A 26,832-nucleotide genomic window follows, 5' to 3' on the forward strand; every position below is an offset into this window, starting at 1 on the left:
TATATCCCTGCTTTCAATTCTTTTGGGAATATACCCAGGAGTGCAATTGCTGAATCACATAGTAATTCTTTTTTTTTTTTCTCTTTTGGGCTACATCTGTGGCATATGGAAGTTCCCAGGCTGGGGGTGGAGTTGGAGCTGCAGCTTCCAGCCTACACCACAGCCACAGCCACACCGGATCTGAGCAATGGTGGCAATGCCAGATTCTTAATCCACTGAATGAGGCGAGGGATCAAACCTGCATCCTCACGGATACTAGTTGGGTTCTTAACTTGCTGAGCCACAACGTGAACTCCTCATATGGTGGTGATTCTATGTAAGTTTTTTTTTTCTTCTTGAGGGACCAGCATAGTATTTTCCACGGAAGCTGCACCCTTTTGCATTCCCACCCTAAGGCACAAGTGTCCGAATTCCTCCACATCCACACCAGCACTTGTTTTCTGTTTTGTTTCGGTGATGGGTGTGAAGTGATACCTCACTGTGGTTTTGCTTTACATTTCCCTAAGAGCGATTTTGAGCATCTTTTCACGTGTTTATTGGCCATCTTTATATCTTCTTTGGAGAAATGTCTTTTCAAGCCTTTTGCTCAGTTTTTAACTGAGTTGTTGTTTTGTTGTTGATGAGCCCTCATTCTTTTTTTTACAGCCATGTAATATTTGAAAGAAGAATTATACAGTTCTTTTCCTAACCAGTCTTCTTCTTTTTTAAGGCTGCACCTACAACATGTGGAGGTTCTGGGTCACGGCAATGCCAGATCCTTAACCCACTAACGGAGGCCAGGGATCGAACCTGCAACCTCATGGTTCCTAGTCGAATTCGTTTCCGCTGTGCCACAAAGGGAACTCCCTAACCAGTTTTCTATTGATGGATATTCAGGTTGTTTCAAATCATATGCTGTCCAAGCCATGCAACAACAAATTTTCTGGTACACATCTTATTATGCTCATGTATGAGTATATTGGAAAATAAATTCCTAGCAGTGGGATCAGTGAATTAAAGAGAAGGTGCATTTATCACTTAAGCAGATACTGTCCAATTGCCCTTGAGAGAGGATGTACTGATTTATATTCCCTGTAGCTGCGTAAGAGAGCAAGGTGCAGCTTTAAAACTAACACATGTGTTTTCAGCATTGTGCCAAAGATTTCTTCTTCCTTAGGGATGCTAATCTGACATTTCCTAATACCGATTAAAACGTTGGTCTAACACTGCCCTCTGTTAAGGGATTTGCAACTTAATTGCATTTGTTCATAAAATGGAATTACTATCGAATAACTTGCCATCAACAGAACTAAGTTTTGACCCCCTGCTATGACAAATCTATTCATGTTTTATGTTTTAAAAATCCATTGAGGAGTTTCCTGGTGGGCTAGCAGTTAAGGATTTGGTGTTTTCATTGCTGCAGCTTATGGTCGCTGCTGTGGCTCAGGTTCGATCCCTGGCCCGGGAACTTCTGCATGCCATGGATGTGGCCAAAAAAATCCATTCAAAGTGAAATGGATAGTAATCAAGTGCTACTTGAATACTATTAAGATGATTTAAAAAAAATCAGACTCAATCTCAATGTGTACGCCCATCTTTCCAAATAGGATAAAATTTATTTTCATCGATTTTTTTTCCCCCAGTGGTATAGCCACGAAAATTCATGACTGAAAACTCCTTTCTGTTATCAATGACATCTAACAAGATAATGGGACCACTCACACATCAGCTGTTCACTCAGCCTGCACTTTCTAGACTCTGCGTGGATTTAGAAGCAAACAGCGTCTCTTTCCAAAGCCAACAGCAAACCCCTCACTTCTCCATCTTTTAATTAAGAAGGTAACTGAAAGTGGTTGTGAGCAAGCCAGGATCCAATTACAACAGATAAACAGATTGTAGCCACATTAACCACTTTATATTAATATACGTTCATCATTAATTAGACACTGTTTTCCAGAAGAAGGGGATTTTTTTTTTTTTTTTTTTTAGGAGAGAAAATATCCGAAAATGAAGAACTGTCTTGTCAATCAGCTCAGGATAGCAAATTGTATATGCTCTGTATTGCAGCTAATGTAATATTTATATTGACTGGTTAGAAAGACATATGCCGAATAAAATAGGATGTGCAGGGTAAATAAATGAGAAATAATCCATATGCTGAAGCCATAGTAAATACTACGGCTTTAACATATTAACATACAAACTTTTTACTATGTGTCCATGTAGAAGCTGGTTGACATAAATAATAGCTCAGTCCTCTTGCCTTGCATGATAGCTTTGGGTTCATATCTCATCCAGCAAAGGCATCCCAGGTCACCTCCCCTAATGACAGTTTCACTATCTCAAATGGCATCGAAGCATGCTGCTCCTTGTAAGTCACCAAAATTGGTGCTTCGTGCCTTTCTGCCCCCCCGGGAGCTGTCTAAGACACACTGGCTTCTTCCTCAGCCCCCTGAGATTCAGAACACATACCTGCCCAGAGATGTATATTTTTTAAAACTCCCCAGGTGATTTCAGCAGACAGCAAAGTTTGGGACCGTTTACCTTCTTCTCCCTAATAAAGATCATCAGAATCTCTTAGCCGTCTTTTCATTCATTTATTATACTAGCGTGTATTGAACACCTTCTATGCTGGGTTATTTACCTATGTTTTTCTTTTGTCCTTAAAGATATTTGTTTTTAACGGAAAGTTTCTTTTTTTCCCACTTTTTTTTGGGGGGGGCACACCCATGGCATATGAAAGTTCCCAGGGTGGGGGTTGAATTGTAGCTACAACTGCAAAACCAGATCCAAGCCGCATCTGCAACTTACATCACAGCTCACGGCAATGCCGGATCCTTGCCCTGCTGAGTGGGGCCAGGGATCAAACCCGAGTTCTCATGGATGCTACTCCAGTTTGTTAACTGCTAAGCCACAATGGGAACTCCACAGAAAGTGTCTATAATGCATTTGTGGATCCACATCAAAATGAGTGCACGATTCTTAAAATAAACAAGACTTATTGTCTAAAATGTACACTACTATCTAACAAGTAAAATATTATGTAAAATGTGCCTTGTATGTTACTAGTGATACTCACACTGCCTTTAGGAAACAATGATTTCAATTCTTCATTCATTAACTCCTTTTTTCTCACTCCTTACTTTTTCTTGCTGTGCCTTTGGCATATGGAAGTTCCCTGGCCAGGGACTGAACCTGTGCCATAGCAGCAACCCCAGCTGCTGCAGGGACAACCCTGGATCCTTAACCCACTGTACCACAAGAGTCCTCCTCGTTCATGCCTTCTTTAATTCATCCATTCCACATTTCCTGAGCAACTCTGATGGGCAATGCTTGATGCTGGCGTGCTGGGCATCCTCTCCTGCCTTCTTGCTTGACCATGTCTGGTGTCCACCTGCCACCCAGGAGCCTACTAGGCTCCCTGCTGCTGGAACAGGAGTATAGCCGTCCCTGTTGTCGCCAGGCCCTAATGAAGCCCCTTCTCAGTGCTCCTTCCACGGATGCCCATCCTGCCCTTCTAGGCTGACAGTCCTGGAGCTGTCAGGGTGTATGTATATAGGGTACCACTACCGAGACTCTGGGGTCGGAGTCCCAGTGGGTAGTGTAGGCTGTGACCACTAGAGGGCACTCCTGCCCCACTGCCGGCTTCTCACCCAGGCCAGGCCGGGGGCGGAGTGGACCTGGAGGGAAGGTTAGGATGCCTGGGGCACTGCTGCAAGGGACCAGGCTAGGCTTGGAAAGAGCCTTATGAGATAAGGGGGCATGAAAATGGCTCCCTGACCCGAGTTCCCGTTGTGGTGCAACGGAAACAAATCCGACCAGTATCCATGAGGGTGGGGGTTTGATTCCCGGCCTTGCTCAGTGGGTTAATGACCCAGTGTTGCTGTGGCTGTGGTGTGGGCTGGCAGCTGCAGCTCCGATTTGAGCCTTAGCCTGGGAACTTCTCTATATGCTGTAGGTGCGGCCCTAAAAAAAAAAAAAGAAAAGAAAAAGAAAAAGAAATGGCCCCCTGCACTCAGATTCTAAGAGATTTCCCCTCCTCCCTGTCGGGAGAAGAGCACACAGTACATCTTTTTACACAGGAGCAGCTGGGGACAGCAGCCATCAATTAAATAATCCTGCCATTTGGTAAAGGGCAAGGCCACCCCACGTGCAGATGCTGCGTGCATCATGAGCACCAGATGAGCCCGTGGCCGACCCTGAACCTGCCCTCTACCTCAACTCTTTGCTGATTCTTTCCAGGGAGGGGAGAGGGCCCATGGGGATTAACGGGGATGTCTCCTGGGGACTGGGGCCACCCCGATCCCCACCTCCAGCCAGGAAGACCAGTCTGGGTGGACTGAGCCTTCTGCAACTGGTCTTCCCTCAGGCCTCAGTTTTCCTTTCTATAAAATGGGACTGAAATCATTTCTGCCCCTCTCGGGAGCACGGATGTGAAAGCTGCTGCAAACAGCAAAGAACAGGTTTAAACAGAAGCAAGAGACTCTAAAATGGAACTTGGCATTCACCCCCCCTCCCCCCTTCCCGCTCTGGAATTTGTGCCAATTTGTAATCCGTGCGAGTGAGTCTGTGCCTCACCATGCCTAGCTGGAGCTGGTAATTAGGTGCGGTGGTGGCTCCTGCCTTTGCCCTCTGATGACTTTTCTTTAATTGCTCTAATCTGTGTTTTCACGCACTCGCTGGAAAATGAGAAGAGCCGCCAGCTCCACGGAGGAGGGGAGGTGAGGAGGGAGCCCTGGGCGGCGGCGAAGGGGTGGGGGGTCAGCCACCAGGAACCTACTTACTGTCTGCAGCCCCGTTAACATTAACGGAGGAAGCAATCGCGGGAGGGTGGAGTCCTGGGGACCCTGAGTATCTAGGAAAGGGGGTGGGGGAGGGTAGGAAACCCTGATGGGGTTTGGCTCCTGGGGAGAAGGCTGGCGGAGGGGGTTGCAGAACGCCTAACTAGGACTAGGAGTGGGGGCACAGAGCAGAGAGCCCCCAGGGGAGCAGGTCTGTGGGCGAGCGTGTTTCTGGGCACACGTCCCCGGGTTTCTAGGAGTGCACAGCTGCGGCTTTCTCTGAGACAGGATGCTTCCCTGTGGTCTCTCTGGATTTGTCTTGCCTTTGGGAGGACAGTTCAGTCTGTGTCTGGTGTTTTGTCTCTGACTGTGTGTCTGTGTGTGTGAGTGTGTGGCAGAGAGGATTGTGCGTTAGCACTGGTAGCTGTGGGATTCAGCCGCCAGCCCTGCAGGGTTTCCTTGCTGAACCCCCGGGAACCCCGCCTTGGGACAGAGGTGGCTGGCACAGCTGGGGGTGGGGGGGGTGCTAGCCTATAGAGCGGCTTAAGCCCCCACTGCTGGGGTAAAGCGATTATCCGTGTGTGTGTGCGCGCGCGCGCGTGCACGCGAGTGCACTTGCGTGGGTGGGCGAGCCTGAGCTCACAGCCTTTAGCGGCTGCAGAATTCGCAGCTACCCTTCAAATTTGTCCATGGTGTTTCCTTCCCTCCCTTACCTCGCCGCGATTCACTGACCCCCGGCAGACCCGGCTGCGTGCATGTCTTCTAAGCTGCTCTGCTCCTACGTGGCTTCTCCTTGGAGGGGTTCTCTGGCTCTAATGGTAGAATTTCAGTCCATGTCAGAGGGGAGAGAGTTTGGGATGTAGGGCACTTCCTGATGCTGCCGTAGTGACACGGACAAATTGAGATTCTTGACCTTGTGTTTGATCAGTGAATCGCGGATAATCACCGCTTAGGTTTCCAAGCATAGACCTAAACAAGAGGAAAGGCTTGGGGTTGCTCCTCCTGGTGCTGGGAGGCTCTTCACAGGGCTAATTAGGATCCTTGCAGCAAGTATGAAGTCAGAGGATGAAATTCCAAAACTGGTGAGTAAATTCAGTTTCCTATAACAAAGGTACAATAAAGAGAGCACGTTCTCAGCACGAAGCCGTCAACGAGGCTGACGCTTAAGAGTTCCTCCTGTGTATCAGACACCACGCTCTTCCCAGGTTAGCTCCTGAAACCCTCGAAGCCGTCTCATGGTGCCCATTTTACAGATGAAGAAACGAAGGCACGAAGAGGGTACAGAATTTGCCTGGGGAGCACACAGTTCAGGGAGCAGGGATTTGAAGCCAGGCTGTCCGGTACCCTTGCCCAGGACCCAGCTGCTATGCCACGCCTTGTACGACAGCCCCGTCGGGTGATCTTAGTGTGGGTTGAATGGTGCCCCCGCCGGCAGGAGATCCGCAGCCCTCCGTTTCACATGGCAGAGGCGGGGAGGACAAGTTTAAAGGAGACACTTGCCCCATCCGGCTAGTAGTCATTTTGTTTGTTTGCTCTCTGTGATTTGAAAATATTATCCAGCTTCTCCTTTATTTCTCGCACAGGCAGGATGTCCAGCGCTTTGCTGTCTCAACTACACTTGTGTCACCAGCTCCAGCCCAGCGTGGAGAACCACAGACGCTGGGTTGTGGGGCCCGTTGATTCACAGTGTCTGGGGGCTGGGGGTTGAATGCTGGTGTTTTGGGCATCATGGATAGGGAGGCAGGCAGGCAGGCTGGGGGTGCGCCAGTAAGATGGGGGTGCAAGAGGCAGAGGTTGCACAGGAATATCAACCTCACAAGGCTTTTGTGTTTCGGTTAGGGATTGCTTCCCGCTGCTGATAAAAGAGGCTGGAAATAATAGAGGTTTAAACCAGATTGAGGCTTATCTCTCTCTTACATAAAGATGTCAGGAGGCAGACGTCCAGGACCGGTCAGGGGATTGAGGGGGGGCATCGGGCTTGACAGTGTCATCAGGAACCTGGGATCTTTTAATCCCGCCAACCTTAGCGTGTGGCTTCCGTTCTCAAGTTCACCTCAGGGCTCCACAATGGCTGCTGGATCGCCATCATCGTATGTACTATCTGGGTGGGGTGGGCACAGACTGTTCCCCTCTGTCCCGCCTAAAAGGTCACCCTCCCCAACTCCCCAGTGGCCTTTCCTAGCTGCAAGGGAGGCTGGGAAAAGGAATCTTTTGACTGGGCCCAAGCGAGTGTGTGTAACTAAGGTAAACAGGAGGTAGGATATTATCCGTCTCTGTCCCAAGGTACGTGGAGTCCTGTGCACCCCAAGAGGATGCTCATCTCTTTTTCTGCGACTGTTTTAAACCCAACAGCCAGAGGGGTTGAGGGAAAGGCACCCTAGGAGTGAGTGCCAAGACCCAGGCCCTCCAGGGGCCTGCCAGTTGGGCTTTTATTTCCCCTTAGAGTATTCTGTACAAGTTCCAGCCTTAGAGAAGGGGGTTTTGCTGGCCCACCGTGGAGGGGGTGGGGGGATATAGGGAGGAAGCTATGGAGGATGGGAATCCGTGGCTTGCTGGTATGTTCCAGAAGGAATTGTGATGACAGCAGTGATTACGCAGCTTGGCCCTGAGTTGGGAGGTCTGGGTAGCTCACCTGGGAGGGCAGGATAGGGTAGCTGGGGGTCTTGAGGATGTGGGGGGCCAGCAGATGGTGGCCCGTGTGGGAAGACCTCCTGACACTCTCCAGCAGGCCCAGCCAGCCCCCCGCCCCCTGCCCCCCAGGCCCAGGGACCGAGTCCGTGCTCCTCGCCCCATTTCTGCTGGGCCCTGACCATCCGAGGGAAGGTTGAACTGCTCCAGACACACGCCTCCCTTTCCTCACTGATCATCTTCACGGACTCTTGAGGCTGACAGAGATCATCACCCCCATTTTACAGATGGGGAAACTGAGGCTGGGAGAGGCTGAACGATGAGTTCAGAGTCACGCGGTGGTAGAGCTGGGCTGGGTCTCAGGTTCTTTGATTCCCAAGGGGGTGATAGATGGTCTGAGCATATGTTCCAAGTATGGCATCTTTTCATTTTTATTTTAAGAGAAAATCGAAGTATAATTTACACAGAGAGAGGAAAGAAAGTGCATGGATTTTAAATGTACAGTTTGATGGATTTACAGGTGTTTATCAGATATTCCTAGAAGGTTCCTGCAAGGTCCCTCCCGGCCACTAACCACCCCCACCCCCCCCATCCCCGCCAAAGGCAACGGCTACCCTGACCTCTGTCACTAGAGGTTGGCTTTGCCTGTTCTTGTCTTTCATTTAAACAGAGTCAGAGAGCATGCGCTTTTGCTTTTGGTACCTTCTTCTCCTTCTTTTTAGGGCCATACCCACGGCATATGGAAGTTCCCAGGCTAGGGGTCAAATTAGAGCTGTTGCTGCTGGCCTATGCCACAGCCACAGCAACTCGGGATCCACGCCGCATCTGTGACCTACACCACAGCTCACGGCAACACTGGATCCTTAACCCACTGCGAGAAGCCAGGGATCAAACCCACATCCTCAGGGACTGTAGTCAGGTACATTACCATTGAGCCACAGCAGGAACTCTGTGTTTGGCTTCTTGGACTTCGCATAATGCCGGCGAGAGTCATCCAGGTGGTGGCATGTGTATCCGTAGTAGATTCTTTTTTATTGCTGAGTAATATTCTATTGTGGAAATAGACCATCGCTGGCTTATGCATTCACTTGTTGTGGGCCCTTGGACTGTTTTCTGTTCGGAGATACAGGGAATAAAGCTACAGCGAGAATTCACGTTCAAGTCTCTGTGAGGACGTGTTTTCACGTCTCTTGGGTAAATCTCTGGGTGTGGAATGGCTGGGTCATAGAGTGGGTGTGACTTGGTAAGAAATTGCCAAACCGTTCTTCAGACACGTTGAGCCATTGACAGGGCTCCCATTGAAGTAGGAGGGCTGGTCTTTGTCCTTCCAGTGTTTGATAGCCTCAGTCTTTAACTTTTGGCCATTCACACTGTGTGGGTGTGAATGATACCTTATTGGTGCCTTCAATTTGCATATCTCTGCTCTTCAATTTGCATCTCTCTGCTGTCACTAAGGTGGAGCATCTGTACATATGCATCTTGGCCACTTTGATATTCCCTTCTGTGACCTGCCAGTTCACAGCCTTTGCCTATTTAAAAAAGGGTGGTGTTTGTTTTTTTCTTACTGATCTGTAGGAGTTCTTTACATATGGCGGTTACTAGTCCTTTGTTAGATAAATGTATTGAATAATCTCTACATCTGCAGATTGGCTTTTTGTTCTCTTAATGGGGTCTTTTTGCTACATATAAGTTCTTGATGATAACGAAACCCCATTTACAATTTTTTCCGCTATGATGAATGTTTTTGGCGTCCTGTTTAAGAAAGCCTTGCCTCCCCAAGGAGTCTTTTTAACACATGACTCCCTCTGGCCTCTCCCCCTCTGCTCTGGCTCCTCTTCCTGCCTCCCCATCCCCTCTTTGAAGTGCCTCCCCCAGGCAGGGGGTGAGGGAGGCAGAGATGGGATGGGAGTCTCTGGGGGAAGAGCAGGGTTAAAGCCTCCCCTGATCCGAGATCTATGTGCCTCACCCTCTTCCTTCCTCAATGCGGATTTGGGTTTTGTGCTGGGCTGCAAGATTAAAGCCAAAGAGATTAAAAGATTACCTCTGGCAGGGAAGGCAAATTCTGCCTCTTTGCTCCTAGAGCCATGGAGGGGGAGGGAGAGGGGAGAGGGATGGAGGGTCAGGGGTGGTAGTGACAGAGCCACCTCCACCTCCAGGCCCCTTCCCTTCCTGCTGGGAGCCCCTCCCCCTGGAAGCCTGGCTACTCTCTCATCGCGAGTGGCCCTGGGCACTAGGTCACCTCTCTGGGCCGCAGTTCCCAAGTTATAGAGGGGGTGGGGAGCTAAGCTGGATACCGAGCACCAAGGTGGGCTTTAGTGGGTTCTCAATATGTGGCCCCCAGACCAGCAGTCTCAGCATCAGCTGATCAAGTGTTAGAAATGCAGGAGTTCCCCCTCATGGCTCAGCAGAAAGAAATCTGACTGGCATCCGTGAGGACTCAGGTTCGATCCCTGGCCTCATTCAGTGGGTTAAGGATCCAGTGTGGGCGAGAGCTGTGGTGTAGGTCACAGATGTTGCTCAGATCCTGTGTTGCTGTGGCTGTGGTGTAGGCCGGGGGCTACAGCTCTGATTTGACCCCTAGCCTGGGAACCTCCATATGCCAAGGTTGTGGCCCTAAAAAGACCAAAAAAAAAAAAAAAAAGTTAGAAATACAAACCTCAGGCCCCTCCCCAGACCTACTGAGGCAGGAAACTTGGGGGATGGAGGGAGGCAGCAATCCGGGTTTTAAAAGCCCTCGGGGGATTCCGATGGCCAGGAATGTCTGAGCCCCAGTGCCTTTAATTACAGTAACAATTGCTAATTTTTAGAGCATTTAACTGTGCTCACCAGTGACTCTTCTAGAGTATGTACCCACACGCTTATGGTGCTATTACTCACCCTGCTTTACACATAAGGAAACCAAGGCACAGAGAGGTGAAGCAGCCTGCCCAGGGTCACACAGCTACTGAATGGCTAAGTCAGGACTCTGGATTCCGGGAGGCTGGCTCCAGAGGCCAAGCCACTAACCACTGTTTTATATTGTTTAGAGTTCCCAGCACTAGAGTTCCTGTTGTGGCTCAGTGGGTTAAAAAGCCCACGAGGTATTTTTGCGGTATCCATGAGAGTGTGGGTTCGATCCCTGGCCTCGCTCGGTGGGTTAAAGGATCTGGCGTTGCTGTGAGCTGCAGTGTAGGTGGTAGATGCTGCTCGGATCTGGTGCTGCTGCGGCTGTGGTGTAGGCCGGCCACTGCAGCTCCAATTTGACCCCTAGCCTGGGAACTTCCATATGCTGTGGGTGCCGCCCTAAAAAAAAAAAAAAAGAATTTCCAGTGCTGTTCATCCTAGCCTTTTCAGAAGCCCACAACTTTTGTCAGCTGCTTCAGGGAGTGGGGGCTCCAAAAGGCTGACCCCCCCACACACACATACCCCGCAGTCCAGAGGCCCCTAGTCTCAGGGCCCTTTCCCAGCTTCCCCTAGAGCCCGTCGACCACACAGGGGACCTTTCTGCTTCCTCTTCCTGCCTCCCAAGGGCTGCTGGGAACCCCCTTGGCTGAGGCCGAGGGAAGCAGATGCTAAGAGCTGCACGGGAAGCCAGAACCACGACTGAGACCCACGGCTCCACATCTCAGAAATCCACTCATGTCTCTCTCTCTCTCTTTTTTTTTGCCATTTCTTGGGCCGCTCCTGTGGCATATGGAGGTTCCCAGGCTAGGGGTCTAATTGGAGCTGTAGCTGCCGGCCTACGCCAGAGCCACAGCAACTCGGGATCCGAGCCGCATCTGCGACCCACACCACAGCTCACGGCAACGCCGGATCGTTAACCCACTGAGCAAGGGCAGGGATCGAACCCACAACCTCATGGTTCCCAATTGGATTTGTTAACCACTGCGCCACCACGGGAACTCCACTCATGTCTCTCTTTAGTCCTCATTTGGTGTTTAGCGATCCCGACCAGAATGAAGTAGAGGCCGGCAGCAAGCTGGAGGCAAAGAGAAAGCAGAGGGGGAGAGGAAACCTGTCCATTAATTTTGCAATTCTCCCTGCGAGCCCCTCCTGCCATAAGGGGTGGTGCAAACCCCCAGCGACCACTCCACCCCACCTCGCCTGGGGCTAGAAAGTGATGAAGCTGATTTATGGGGGCAGCACTGGGGAGCAGGAGTGAGTGCACCAACTGCGGGAGAGAGCAATTCATCACAGCTCCCCAGGAGAGCAGAGAGGGCCAGTGCCTACTGCCTGGATCCCCACTGGCCTGGCCCCCCACCCCCACTCCCGGGCTGCCTGGCTTGCTCTGCTCTTTGCCGGGTCATCAAGAGCAGAGGGACCTCCGGTATCTGCCGCTTGTCTTGCTTAGTTCTCTTGGGTGTGCAGCTTCTTTGCACCTTTGAGCGGGGGTTAGGGTGGGAAGGAAAGACCTTTGGATGCGACCTGGGGCAAGTCCCCTCTCGGAGCCTCAGTTCCCCATCCAGGGCATTAGCCCAGCCTGCCAGCCTCAGGAGGCAGTGTAGAGGTGAAAGGCCATGGCCACGGGCTGCAAAGCTCTGTCCTGCCCCTCCCCCGACCCGCAGGTGACAGGTGTGAGGTGAGAATGAAGAACATGCCTTGGTTCCTGGGCACTGGATGTGTGCTGGGCAAACGCCGCCTGCTGCAGCTGAGGGTCTGCGTGTGCAGGTGTGTCCACCTGTGCATATAGGCTGGTGTGTCCAAAGCCGCAGCTGCATGTACGGAGCGTGCACGAGTTTGGATGTGCACGAATGTTCGGCTGCACTGACAGCCCTGAGCTGCGACTCTTCTGTAATCCCTCCACCCCCGCCAGCCTGGGAGGACCCCGGTGGGTGTGGGGGTGGGGGTGGGGTGTGGCTGGGTGCTTAGTCACAGGCCCCATCCAGCTGGTTATTTATTGATTAATTCTGCTGCCAGCTGATAGATGCCAAGCCTGTGCCAGACACAGGCCCTGGGCTGATTTACATAATTAAAAACCATCAGTAATGGAGCCGGGCCTCACCCGCCAACTGCTTCCTCTAGCGTGACAAAAGCTGAGCCTCCCTCCTCCTCCCCCACCCTGGCCTCTGCACCCTCAAGCCTCCCTCACCCCCCCACCCCCCACCCCCTTCGCTCTCCTGGTCTGCTCTGTGTCAGCCTGCTGGCCTGGGCCGCTCTGTGACATCAGCCACCGCCCCAGTCTGATGGAGAGATTGTAGCATTCCGGGATCCTCCAGGCAGTGACTCCAAGATTCTATTAGTCGATGGCTCTGAGGTTCTTTGATGGAGAGTCTCAGATTATAAGATTCCGCTGTGATCCTCTGAGTATGTGATTTTTCAAGAGTCTATTACTCTATGTGACAAAGGGAAAAATGTTTGCTCTTGGCAGCTTGGCCCGCTCTCGGGGAGGTGGGGCTGCGGTCTGGCGGGCCCAGCTCCCTGGGGAGGCCGCCTTGGTGGGTGTGGGTGTCAGTCCCCGCTTTATAGAAGGTGCCCTGCTGGGCCGGGGGCAGGGTTAGGCATGGCAGGGGTCTGGCAGAAGGAAGGAAGGCGCAAGGACACCCCAGGAGGGCTGGAGGGAGAAATGCTTGGTGGCCTCCTAGCCTCCAAGAGGACTTTGGAAAACAGCGGATCCTGGAGAGTGTGTGATGTCGGCTCTCTTGCTGGTGCCCCCTTCACTGACTCAGAGAAGCCTCTTGCTTTGAGAGAAGCAGTTTGGGATGATGAGCTGGGGGGGGGGTATTCAATTTTCCAGCTGTGTGATTGTGAGGAAGCTGCACAGACTCTCTGAGCTGCAGTTACCGTCTCACCTGTGAAATGGGGCTTGTCGTGAGGATTAAATATTAATTTGCGACAAGTGCTTAGAAGGCGGTTGGCATCTGGTGAACCCCTAATGACTAGTTGCTATTATGTGTATGGGTCTTCTGGGGGTGAACTGCGTTTTCCCGTCTCTGGAGACCCAGCTCCTGGTGGGGCCGGTGCTCGGAGGATGTTGGTTGAATGAATGAGGTATCCTCTCTTCTCTCAGTGCTTCCCAGACACGATGCCAGCCCCAGCCAGCCCTCAGCCAGCTTAGGCAGGGTACCGGGGATGCATGGCTTCTCTCAGGTGGGTCCCCAGGACCAGTCCTTCCCTCCTCCATCTGTCTCATCTCTGCCCCTTCCTCTCTGTTGGCACAGCCCAGCTCCCATGCGCAGCAGGCATTTCTGCTCCTCCCCCAACCACTTCAAAGATTTGTCGTAATTTAAAAAATCGAAATAAAGTGTGTTTAAAATTAATGATAAAATGTGAGATGGTGCAGCCGCTGTGGAATACAGTTTGGCAGTTCCTCAGAAAGTTAAACAGAGAATTACCATATGATCCAACAATTCCACTCCTGGGTAAATATCCAAAGGAGTTTGAAAGTACATCCTCTGAAAAAAAGCAGACACTCAAACAGCTTGTACCCTGGTGTCCACAGCAGCATGCTTCACAACAGCCAAAACGTAGAAACAAGCCAAATGGTCATCTGCAGATGAACGGATTAACAGAATACAAAATGTATATAAAGATATTAAAAATACAATGCAAATCTATACAATGGAATATTATTTAGCCGTGAAAAAGGAATGCAATTCTGATACCTGCCACCACATGTATGAACCTTGAAAACATGCTGGTAAGTGAAGGAAACCAGACGCAAAAGGACACATTTAATTTCCATATTTTTTCCAATCAAATTTCCAAATTTGACTCCAATCAATCTCAATTTTCCATATCATATACCCAGGGAAATGTATGATTCCATTTATATGAGGTACCTAGAATAGTCAAATTCATAGAGACAGAAAGGAGAATAGAGGTTGTCAGGGGCTGGTGGAGGGAGGAATGGGAGTTAGTGGGTTTTTTGGTCTTTTTAAGGCCGCTCCCGTCGCATGTGGAGGTTCCCGGGCTAGGGATCCAATTGGAGCTGTGGCTGCCAGCCTACACCACAGCCACAGCCACGCAGGATCCCAGCTGCATCTGTGAACTACACCACAGCTCACGGCCGTGCGAGATCCTTAACCCACTGAGCAAGTCCAGTGATTGAACCCGCAACGTCATAGTTCCTAGTCAGATTCTGAGAAAGTTCTGGAGATGGAAGGTGGCGATGGTGCTACAACAGCGTGAATTTACTTAATGCTGTGGAACTGTACATTTAAAAATGGTAAATTTTGTTATGTCTATTTTAGCACAATAAAAGAGAAGGCTTCATTTCATTGAGAGAGATGATTTTGGGTTTTTTTTAGGGCTACAGGTGCGGCATATGGAAGTTCCCAGGCTAGGGGTTGAATCAGAGCCGCAGCTGCTGGCCCAGACCACAGCCACAGGAATGTGGGATCCAAGACACAGCTGTGACCTACACCATAGCTGGATGCAACGTGGGATACTTAACCCACCCATCGAGGCCAAGGATTGAACCTGCATCCTCGTGGATAGTAGTCAGGTTTGTTGCTGCTGAGCCACAAAGGGAACTCCCTTATTTTTATTTTTTAATGTCCACTCTTGAGCCTCCAGGGCCCGGTGTTCCCAGCCCATAACAAGGCCCTCGGCCATTCCTGGCTCCAAGGGGAGCCAGCTTGACCAGCAGCTCAGGGTTCCCAGCTAGGCTTCGGCTTCTCTTTCTCTCTTTTTCGCCAAACCCAACAACCCCTTTGGCAGCCACAGGTTGTCAGGGATGGGAACAACTGCCTGGAGATGATTAGGTGGTTCTGGGCTTTGAGGATTAGACATGGCCCCAAGGAGATGAAGAAGCGATTTCTCGCGGGAGCCTCTCTTTAGTGCGCATCAGAAGAGAAGGCGCTGGAAAGCGTGGGGACCATTGGCCCCGCCCCGGCTTTGGTTGCATTTCACACTGGAGAGGATTCCTTCTTGTTCAGCAGCCGCTCTTGGAGGTGGCTTTTAGTACGTTCGCTGCTGTGTCATCGATTTCTCCCCCTGAGCAAGTGCAGAAAATCGCCAAGTGCTGGACAGAGTCAGCTCCTTGGGCATCAAGAAATGTGTCCCACATTCGGGCTTACAAATCCCTGGTATCTTTTTATCTAATGTGAAAATTGTAATTGCCCCCCCCCCGATTATTCTGGGTGCTGACTGTATAGCCAAGTCATGCTTGTTTTTGCTGCTGTTGTTGTTGTTGTTTAATCAAAGGAATGGTGTTCGGAGTTCCCGCTGTGACTCAGCAGGTTATGAACCCAACTGGTATCCATGAGGATGGGGGTTCGATCCCTGGCCTTGCTCAGTGGGTTAAGGATCCGGTGTTGCTGTGAGCTGTGGTGTAGGTTGAAGATGTGGCTTGGATCCTGTATTGCTGTGGCGGCGGCATAGGCTGGCAGCTGCAGCTCCGATTCGACCCCCTAGCCTGGGAACCTCCATATGCCACAGGAGTGGCCCTTAAAAGACAACAATAAGAAAGAAAGAAAGAAAGAAAGGTGTGGTTTTGACTGACATCATTGTGCTGTAGGGAAAGACAGTCCAGCTTGTCCCTCATTTCAAAAAACTCATCGTGCATCTTTGTTCAACCTCGAGCCTTGCTCTGGTTTGAAAAGCAGATTTTTGCTCAGCCCATTTCTTCCGACAGTTGCTGAAAAGACATCCACTCAGTGGCCTTGGCTCGATGGTACTTGCTTATTTTCTCCATTTTTCTTGGCGCTGAATGAAGATCGGAAAGCCCTTTGTTGCCTGCCAACTGCTCAGAGACCAATGGGTGCTGGCATTCCTGAGCTGGTGCCTCCATCCACAGCGCTGTGCCTTTCCTTGCAGCCCTCAGAGTGGCTGAGTCAGTCCTGACCACCGAGTCCCTCTCCAGTCCACATCAGGGCTCACAAATTGCCATCAACTTAACAAAAAATTCTCTCCGGTAACATCAGTGTTGAGTGATGAATGGTACCCCAAAAAATCACGGGGCACATTTCCATCATATATGCCTAAATCGGGCTCCAGGTGATGGGGAAAATCCAACTAGAAGTACTTCAATAAATAAAAGTGCATTCCTGGGAGTTCCCATTGTGGTGCAGTGGAAACAAATCCAGCGAGTATCCATGAGGATGTGGGTTCGCGCAGTGGGTTAAGAATCCAGCATTGCTGTGAGCTGTGGTGTAGGTTGCAGATGTGGTTTGGATCCTGCATTGCTGTGGCTGCGGCAAAGGCTGGCAGCTACAGCTCCGATTCGATCCCTAGCCTTGGAACCTCCATAAAAACCAATAGACTAGAATAAAATAAAATAAAAGAAGCATTCCTGAGAAGATAGGTCTGTCTGCTAAAATAAAAGCCCAAATAACAGTGATTTAAATAAGGTAGAATTTTGCTTCTCTCTTGTATAACAGCTGAGCATAATGTGACCAGTGATGATAGGCTACAGCTTTTTATTTTTAATGACCTTCCTTCCTCAACCTGCTCCACCATCTGGGTTAAGATGGCTGCTCCAGCTCCTGCCACTGCATCTGCATTCCAGCTTACGGGAAGTGCAGAAGAACCAAAGAGAGATGTGTTATCTTTCCTTTGGAGGAGTAGCAAATTGCACAACTCATAAATTGCTTTTATTTCACTGGCCCGAATCCAGTCACAAGGCCACATTTATCTGCATGGTAAACTGGGAAATGTAGTCTTTTATCTGGGCAGCAAACTTCTATTTGAATGAATCCAGCAAACCTTGATTAGTACTGCAGAAAGAGGAGAGAGTGGATATTAGGAGACACCTAGAAGTTTCTCCATTAATGCAAAGATTAGAGTCGACCCTCTATGAGGGTGAGGATGGAGCAGCAAACAGAACAATAAACACTCCGCTTTTCACGGAGCTCACCCTTGTGTGGGAGCAGAGAAGGAGGAGAAGGTTTCAAGGAGGGAGTGGCCAGCTCTGTCCAAGGTGGCCGACAAATCAGAGGTGAGGTGATAGCCTGGTGACCTTGACAAAGAGTAGAGGGGAGAGGCAAAGACGGACAGCTTGGGCCTCCGAGAGAGGAATTGGGGTGAGTGAATAGAGGCAGTGCTTCGGGTACTTTTTCTTTCCGTACAAGAGGGGAGAGAAATGGAAATATGAGGGCAAGGTTTTTTTTTTTTTTTTTTTTTTTTTTAAGATGGAGAAATATAGTCTGTGTTGATGAGGATGATCTCAGGGAGGGAAAAATGAGCATGAAGATGAAAGAGAAAGAGGGAGAAATGCTGGAGGAGCATCCTTGAGATGAGAGGGGTCGGGTTTAGGGCACCATGGAGCCTTGGTCTTAGGAAGAGGCATGTGGGGGAGTTCCCTGGTGGCTCAGCAGGTTAAGGACCTGGCGTTGTCACTGCTGTGGCTTTAGTTACTGCTGTGGTGCAGTTTAGATCCCTGGCCTGGGAACTTCTGCATGCCATGAAAAGAGGAAGAGGAAAGAAGGGAGGAGGAAAAGAAAGAAAGAAAGAAAGAGAGGCATGTGAGCATTGATGGAGTCTCTTCCGATTACTTCTGCTTCCTCAGTGAAATAGGAAACGGTAGCTTGAAGATGAGGAGGAGGGATGGGAAGTTTGGGGACGTAGGAGAAACTATGTATCTGCTGATGAATGGCTGTTTCCCTTATGTGACCAGTAGCTTCCAGGAGGGACAGGATGGCTGTCACCATTGGCTCCAGCATCACGCCAGCACTCCAGGTCTGAGGAAGGGGGAAGAAAGGTGGGGTCCTACTAGTTGTGTCTGACCTAAAAGAAAAGAGAAAGCTTTCCTAGAAACCCACCTGCTGCTTTCTGCTTGGATCTCATGGGTCAGAACTGAGTCACATGGCTAACCCTAGCTGCAAGGGATGCTGGAAAACCAGGAACAGGCTTCTCAGGATTGGCTGAGAGCAGGGCACACAGTCCCATCAAGTGCAGCCAGAGTTCAGCTAAGAGGAAGACGGGCGCTTGCCTGCCAGGCCTTCCCGTGCATGTGCCAAGGTCACATATGCCATGTTCTCAGTGGTTTTGAGCATCCCTAAAGGGAAGTATCAGCTGCCACGCATGTGCGATCCTTGCCACACTTACGTATTGTAGGTCTTTAATTTTGTTGTGTCCCCGACCTCAATAGTGTCATTTGATAAATGATAAAATGATTTTGCCAATGGCTTAACATATTTGCTCTGACTTATCACTTACTATCGCTGGCCTTATATGGGTCCTGGTAATAGAATGGTTTGTGCCTGGCTCTTCTGCGAGGCCTGCCACCTTGAATAATGCCTCTGTGCTTCCGGTCTCTTTTCTGCCATTAGTGACAGAAGTCATCAATTTTGTACTGGAAAGCTTTATTTTGTGCTTGTTCTAGAAACACTCCAGTGGTTTCCCAGAGCGATGCCTTGATTGTTTTCTGGGGAAACAGATGTGAAAACTTCAAAGGCCCCTACCTAGCACCGGCCAACCTGACCTGAGAGACCCAGCGCTGGTCACAGGTATGACGCAGATCCTCTGGCAGGTATGTAGGGCTGTAGTTTCTATTTTTACTGTTCTTTTCCGGTGCAAACTCATAGCTCTCCGAGCCAGTGCTTTCCATGGGCATATCAAAATCCTAGACACTATTTAGGTTATGCCTTATTCTGAATTACAGAATTTGTGTTAATGTATTCAACCCTTCTTTAATATTTCAACAGACCATTTTGCATTATCAGTTCATTTTGTTATTCGAGGCTGAAATACAACAGCAAACATGTTTGAGGGCTTACTGTGTGCCAGGCCCTATTCTAAGTGCTTTATATAGACCATGGCAATTTTAGAAGATGCCCCCAACCTTTGTGACACTCCTCCCTTGAAGAGTTGGAATCTACACCCCTTCCCTTGTAATCTGGGCTGGACTGATGTGATTCGCTTATCATCAACGGAAGGCAATGGCAGTGATGTTTTGTGATTTCCAAGTTCAAGTACAAAAATACTATGTAGTTTCTGCCTTGTGCTCCTGGGACGCTCATTCTGAAGGAAGCCAACCACCATGTAAAAAGCCCAACTCCCCTGATTCTGCCGTGCTGGATGCAGGCCCTTCGGGCACCAGCTCCAGCAGGGCTGCCAAAGTACAGCGGGCACCAGATGCCAGCCGTGGGAGGGAGCCATCTTGGAGGTCCAGTGCAGCCCGGATGACGTATCAGATGATGGTATTTGCAGCCAGCGTCTGACTGCACCCGATCAAGAACCCCAAGTGAGAACTGCCCAGCTGAGCCCTTCCAGAATTCCTGACTCACAAAACTGTGAGCACGATAAAATGGTTGGGTATGGGCTTTTTTTTTTTTTTAAACTGCCAGAATTTTTAAGCCGCAATAGTAACCAGAAGACCTAGAACTCACCTTGTCTCAGGAGTCCCCATCGTGGCTCAGCGATGATCAAACCCAGCTAGCATACACGAGGATGTGGGTTCGATCCCTGGCCTTGTTCAGTGGGTAAAGGATCCGGCGTGGCCGTGAGCTGTGGTGTAGGTCGCAGACGCGGCTCAGATCCTGCATTGCTGTGGCTGTGGCGTAGGTCAGCAGCTGCAGCTCCTATTCGACCCCTGGCCTGGGAACTTCCATATGCTGCGAGTGCAGCCCTAAAAAGACAAAAAAAAAAAAAAAAAAAAAAAAAAAAAGGAAAAGAAAAAAAAAGGAAAAGAAAAAGAAAAGAACTCACCTTGTCTCCATTTTTCAGATAAAGAAATTGATCCCCAGAGAGATTAAACAACTTGCACATGTTTTCACAGCAGAGATAAGAGATGAATGCAGGCAGCCTGATTCTAATATTCTGCCTCTTGACAATAAGGGGAGGGGGGGAAGCAAAGTTAACAAACAAGCAAGAATGCACACAATATAAAAATGTGCCAGCCAGGCTACAGCACCTGCAGAAATCACAATTAACATGACATTTCAATTTTGCAAAATATAACTGAGTGAAATTCTTCCAATCTTTCCTCTTTCATCCAAAACCTCTAAACTGGAAATTCCCACTGTGGCTCAGTGGGTTACAAGCCTGACTAGTATCCAGTGAAAATGCTGGTTCTATCCCTGGCCTCGATCAGTGGGTTAAGGATCTGGTATTGCCGTGTGTTGTGGTATAGGTTGCAGACTCTGCTGGGATCTGGTGTTGCTGTGGTGTAGGCTGGCAGCTGCACCTCTGATTCGACCACTAGCCCAGGAACTTCCATATGCTCCAAGTGTGGCCCTAAAAAACAAAATAAACCACAAACAAACCTCCAAACTGCCCAGGGAGGTCAGGGTTTTGAGATCACACAGGGGAACCCAGACCTCTTGACTTGTAGTATCTTAGACACTGAAGAACTGAAGCTCCTGGCAAAAAAAAAAAAAAAAAAAAAAAAAAAAAAAATTAGGGAGTTCTCTTCTGATGAAATGGATTAAGGATCCAGCATTGTCACTGCCGTGGCTGGGGTCGCTGTTGTGGTGCAGGTTTGATCCCTAGCCCAGGAGCAGCACTTTCTCCCCTACCCCCCGAAATATTAGAGCCATGAAATTAAAGGACATCACATTTAACCATTGGAAGCATCTTGGAATTCATTTCACCCAACCTTCCACCCAGGGCAGGACAGGGAATAAACCACAGGAGAGCAAAGCAACCGCTCGATACTGTGTCCCGAGCGAGCATCGCTAGGCAGCTTGTGATTATTAATGGCTAAGGAACCGTGGAGGAAATATAGCAGGGTCAGATAACGGGGTCAGGATGGTCCCTGAGGGCTGGGGGCCAGGTCGGCTTCATGGACATGTAATCTGTGCTGTTAGCCTGGGCCCCCTGCCTTGAAAGACCCCACACTTCAATCAGTGCCCTGCCTTGCTGTCTTGAAATTCTTAATAATTTTTGAACAAGGAGGTCCTACCTTTTCATTTTTTATGGGGTCTCACAAATTATGGAACTGGTCCAGGCTGGGGAGGTCTGAGAGCTGGCTCAGGAAGGAACATTTCAGCAGGGGGGAGCAGGACAGGCAAAGCCTGGGGGCTAGAAAGCCCTAAGTCAGCATGGGAAACAGTCACTCGCCCAAAGCCACCTGGTCAAGAAGAGGTAGCGCAAGGAATCGAGCCTAGTCTTGTCAGCCTCCAAGGCTTGTGATCATAAACATCTTGCTCTCCAGTCTCCTGGGACAGACCTTTCACCTCACACCTCTTGACCATTCCTACAAGGGCAGCCTCCTCTTCCAGGAAGCCTTCCTGGATTGCTCTGGCCCAACTGTGCTTGCCGTCCTCTCCTTCCTTCCTACTTCCTACCTGGCTGATCCTTGTGCCAGTGCGTTTCCTTTCCCTGCCTCTCCGAGCTGAAATCCACTGTGGCTGCTGGACCCCCAGGCCAACCTGACAGGGCCTTGTCCCCCAAGAAGTGGCCTTGGGCTCCGTTGTCTTGCTGCAAAGCTCATGCAGGTCCCATGGTGCGGCCTTTCCCATCTTCCCCTTCCTAGAGCTGGGCTGAGACTCCGAAGCACTGATGATGGGAGTCAGGCCTGGTTCACCTTCCTCCCACCACGGACTCTGGCACGAGTGGCTCAGCCCCTCCAAGCCTCAGTTTCCCGATTTGTTAAGTGGGCGTAGACCTTATATTCACCAAGGGATCCACATCACCAGTCACGTGGCCCCTGACCTGCAGCTATGACGGGGACACCACGGCGCCTCTGTGCCCTGCTCCCCCGCCCATGACCCAGACCCATCATGAGAAAACTTCAGACACACCCGAAATGGGGCACCTGCTACAAAATACCTGATCGGTACCCTCTGACCCTGTCAAGGTCAAGAAGAACAAGGAAAGAATGAGGGACCGTCACAGAGCAGAGGAGGCTAAGGAGCACCATGACGAAGCGCAGTGTGGGATCCTGGAACAGAAAAAAAGCGCTAGTGGAAAATGGGGAAGAGCGAATGACATGGAGAGATTCGTCCATTGTGCTAGACCTGTGCTCATGCCTTAATTTGGACGAATGGATTGTGGCTGTGCGAGATGCGAACATCAAGGTGAGCTGGGCGAAGGGTGTCCGGCAACTCCCTGTGCTCTGTTTGCACGTGTTTCTAGAAATCTAAAATGATTCCACAATCATAATCTAAAATTATTTCCAAAACAAAATGAAAAAACAGTCCACAAACCAGCACGGCTGCTATTGCTGTGCCCCTGGACCACTCTCCTGCCGACAGGCCCTCCTCTGGCTACAGGGTGGGGGTCCCTGCCCCAGCCTGGGCCGTTAATCTGCCCTTGTCCCCCGGGCCACAGCGATTGGTTCAAGGCTGAAGCATGTGACCCACCCTGGGCCAATGAGAGTCCTTCCCTAGAATTATTCAGATTGGGATTGGATGACAATCTCTTCCCAGGCTCCCCATGAATCCCTGCGTAGGGCTGTAAGCCTGGGGGATCCTGGTTGCACTGAGGGGGGACAGTCGCCCTAAAGAACTAAGCCGCTGAGAGAGAGAGAGAGAGGGAGAGAGAGAGAGAATGAGAATGCTGATGGCGTTCAATATGGCTTCCTTCTTCTCAGTCTTCCTCGGGCTGACCCTTCCTGCCCTGCCTGGTATGAAAGCTAAAATATCCTCTTTTGAGTTTTAAGCCAGTTCAAGCCAGTTTCTGGAGTTCCCGCTGTGCCTCCGTGGGTTAAGAACCCGACATTATCTCTGTGAGGACTTGGGTTCAATCCCTGGTCTCACTCAGTGGCTTAAGGATCTGGCATGGGTTGCAGATGCAGCACAAATCTGGTGTGGCTGTGGCTGTGGCATAGGCCTCAGCTACAGCTCCGGTTCAACGCCTGGCCCAGGAGCTTCTATATGCTGCGGATGTGACTGGAAAAAAGAAATGGATTTCTGTCACTTGCAACCAACAAGTCCTAACATAATGTCCTCTCCAGTCGTTGTGATAATTTGATGGCATTTACATAACCTGGCACATGGCAGTCACCCTGTAAATAGGGAGGGCTGTTGTGTTCTTCTTCCGGGGGTCTGGGGCCTGCTGTGAACTCCAGCCTGCTGGGCCGTGGTCCTGATGCCTGCTCTGCTCCCCTCCTGGATTTCATGTACGCTGTTGGCTGTCCTCCTTCAGACTCACCTGGTTTCACACGCCCTCCCCGCTCCGGGCTCTGCTCCCCGGCCTCCTCCTCTGGGTGCTGGGAACTCAGTTTGCAGCCGCGATTGGGCCCTGCTCTGGGAAAGGCAGGAGGGAGGAGGAACCGGAACTCAGCCTCTGGCAGAAAATTTCCTTCTCAGAAGTGAGGGGGTGGAATATTCCAACACGGGCCCAGCCAGACCCAGGGAAATCAAGGGGTAGTTGAGTGTTTGAATGCCAGGGTTAGTCTAGTGCTTGTTCTGAGCATGAAATGGAGGAACTGCGGAGACTGGAGTTCCTCGGGCCCCAAGTGTGAGGCGGGCGGGGAGCAGGAGTTGTGAGTGGAGGTTTCAGAGAAACCGCAGGCAGAGCAATCAGAAGGCTGTGAGTGAGAAAGGGCAGAAGGCGCTCTTTTATCTCAGGTCTGGGCTGTGGGCCAGGAAGGCAGAGACACCACCAGGGAAATCCAGGGTGAGTACCGAGGGCAGGCGGCCACCTTGCCCTGGAGCTGGGCTGGGAAGGACCTTGCTCGGCCCGAGGAGGGATGAGGCAGGTTGCCTTCCTGAGCCTTGTTGCCCTGTGCCATGCTGGCCATTTCATGCCTCTATGCCTTGTGCCTTCCAGGTGCCCTGCCTACGTGCCCCTCTGCACCTGTCGACCTGACAGGTAGCTGGAGCATCCCTCTCTCTTTATTTCTTGCAGTAATTTCATTTTTAAAATTTCAATACAATTTTAAAGATTGCTTTCCATTTACAGTTATTACCAAACATTGGCTGCCTTCCCCGCGTTGTAAATACATCCTTGAGCCTGTCTCAGACCCAAAGGTTTGTACCCCCCTCCCCCACCTCTGCATAGCCCCTCCCCCCTCCCCACTGGTAACCACTAGTTTATTCTCTATGCCTGTGGGCGTGCTGCTTTTTTTGTTATATTCACTCGTTTGTTGTATTTTAAAATTTATTTTATTTTTATTCATTCTTTTTTGGCTGCCCCTCAGCCTATGGAGTTCCTGGGCCAGGGATCAGATCCGAGCCGCAGTTGTGATCTATGCTGCAGCTGTGGCAATGCCGGATCCGTAACCCACTATCCCGGGCCGGGGATTGAACCTGTGTCCTGGAGCTGCAGACATGCCGCTGATCCCATTGCTACAGCGAAAACTCCTGTTATATCTTTTTAGATTGGAGCATCTCTTCATGTGTAAAGTTTCCCCTTCTGCCCAGTGCCAACGCCCCCTGCCTCTGCCGCCGCCGCTGCCCCCTCTCCAGGGCAGAACTGAATTCACTTGCCTTTCTGCCCCCATACATTTTCTTTTCTCATTTGCCTCCTCTTCCTTCATTCTTGGGCATGACCTTGATCATTTTCTTCAACAAATATTTTTGGAGTGCCTGCTTCGTGCCAGATCCTGAGCACACCGAGGTGAATGGTGAATGGAATGGACCCCGCCCTTGCCTTGTGCTGGTGAAGGGGTGAGAAGGGACTGGGTTTAGGGCACCTTTTGGAGGCAGAGCTGATAGGAGTGGTTGCTGGGTCAGCTCTGCGGGGAGCCCAGGAGGCATCAGGTGACCTCTGGGTTCGGGACCTGAGTCACTTGGAAGCAGCCCCACACCCGCCATCCCCCAAGAGCCTGGAGGACACACGGCTAGTCGCTCACTCACCCACCCTCACGCCTGGATTCTAGACTGCAAGGTCATTGGGCATGACGCCAATGTGCTTGGAACGGCGAGCTAGATGGGGGCTAAGAATGGGGCGACTGGCCTAAAACATCCCAAGAATCCTGTGGCCACAGCATGGTCCCCTCAGCAGGAAAAACTGGGTGAGCTGCAATGTCGCCTCTTCCTGGCTGTGTGATCTTGGTCAAATTGCTTAGCGTCTCTGAGCCTCACCAGTAAAGCGGGAATAACAACAATATGTAGCTCGTAAGATTGCTGTCATTATTCACCCAGACTTTAATTCATGGGAAACATTTGGCATCAAGCCTGAAAGAGATAGTAAACGCCTCCGAGTCAAGCTATTCTTATGATTCTAGGTAGAATGTGGCCAGGTTGCAGAAAACTCCAGATGCCGGTGTAAGGAGTTGGCGCTTTACCCTATGGAGTCAGAGCCTGGATGTTTTTTTGAGCAGAGGAGGAACACAAGGAAAGCAGCCAGTCAGCGCCTCGCCAGTCCCTGCAGCATTGGAGCCGGCGCAGGTCAGCGGTGACAAGCACGGCCGCGAGGCCAGTGACCTCCAGCTCCCAGGGCCCTCCCGCTGCCCCAGTTCCAGACCCAGGCGGTAGAAGCGAGTCTGCCCCCACCCCCACCCCCCAGCATCCCTCTGGGCAGAACCAGATAGATGGTTTAATAATGCGGCTGCCTGGCTGACCTCGTGGCCGCTGAGCCAGCTGAGACTTACCCCTCCCCTTTCCCCTCCCTCCTGGCTCTGGCTGCAGGCCCCAGGCCTGAGGCTCCAGCAGAATCCCTGGATGACAGAATCCTGGAGCCCCACGTAAGGGTGCTTAGACCCCCAACGGCAGACACCCCCACAGTGCAGGGCTCTGTGGCCTCTGGCTAGTGGGCAGCAGACATCAGGTAGATGCAGGAGTTCCCACTGTGGCTCAGTGGTAATGAACCCGACTAGGATCCATGAGGATGAGGGTTTGATCCCTGGCCTCGCTCAGTGGGTTAAGGATCCGGCATTGCCGTGAGCTGTGGTGTAAGTCGCAGACGTGGCTCGGATCTGGTGTTGCTGTGGCTCTGGTGTAGGCCAGCAGCTGCGGCTCTGATTCAACTACTAGCCTGGGAACTTCCATATGCTGCGGGTGCGGCCCTAAAAATGAAAATAAATAAATAAATAAATAAATAAGGAGTCAGGCAGTGCAGAGCCTGGAGCCCCTGGCCATCCCCATCAGCCCTCTCGGGAGACTTCTGGCTCAGAAGGCTGGGGGGAGGTGGTCTGTCACAGGGCTGTCATGCCTGCAGCCCCCACCTGTGTTGGAGGAGGCTTCTTGGTTTGACCCTTTCACGCATGCCTTTTGTGCCGGGTGAGGGGCTGGGCACCCAGGGCACAGACCCAGTGAGTCATGGCTGGGTCTGGGAGTGGCTCATATTCTAGTGGAGGCTCCAGGTGTACCAGCAGGGGAACTCACCTCCCTTCCCTGTCCCAGCGCACACTCAGCCTGATCCACCAAGACAAGACAGGGAGGCAGGCTGGCCAATATTACCACCCAGGGATTTCGGCACCAGGCCAGGCCAGGCCAGGCCAGCAGGGTGCCATCAGCATCCCTAATGCGGTTCCCTGGGGCCCCTCTCATAACTGGGTCTCTGAACCAAAGGGACCCACCTGAACATTTCAAAATATCCCCCAGGGTGTGGCCTTGGCCTCTGGCCCACCTAGACACCCCCTCTTGGGGGCCACACACTCAACCAACCACCCCTGACTCTTGTCTAACTTCGTCAGGAATTTTATGTACATTCTTCAGGCCCCATTGGCCTTGAGCTGCCCTTGATTCACGGAGGA

The 26,832-nt window shown here is 50.9% G+C and overlaps 1 protein-coding gene across 1 annotated transcript in view; it reads left to right on the forward strand.

The window, feature by feature from the left end:
- Nucleotides 23,492-26,832, forward strand: part of ELFN2 (extracellular leucine rich repeat and fibronectin type III domain containing 2) — a 68,585-nt gene continuing 65,244 nt past the window's right edge. Inside the window, exons 1-2 of the mRNA XM_021091522.1 lie at nucleotides 23,492-23,810; nucleotides 25,363-25,525. The gene's annotated coding sequence lies outside the window, so the exon portion shown is untranslated. The remainder of the gene's footprint in view (nucleotides 23,811-25,362; nucleotides 25,526-26,832) is intronic.

This window comes from Sus scrofa, chromosome 5 (assembly GCF_000003025.6).
Source record: "Sus scrofa isolate TJ Tabasco breed Duroc chromosome 5, Sscrofa11.1, whole genome shotgun sequence".
In the NCBI taxonomy this organism is placed as follows: Eukaryota; Metazoa; Chordata; class Mammalia; order Artiodactyla; family Suidae; genus Sus; species Sus scrofa.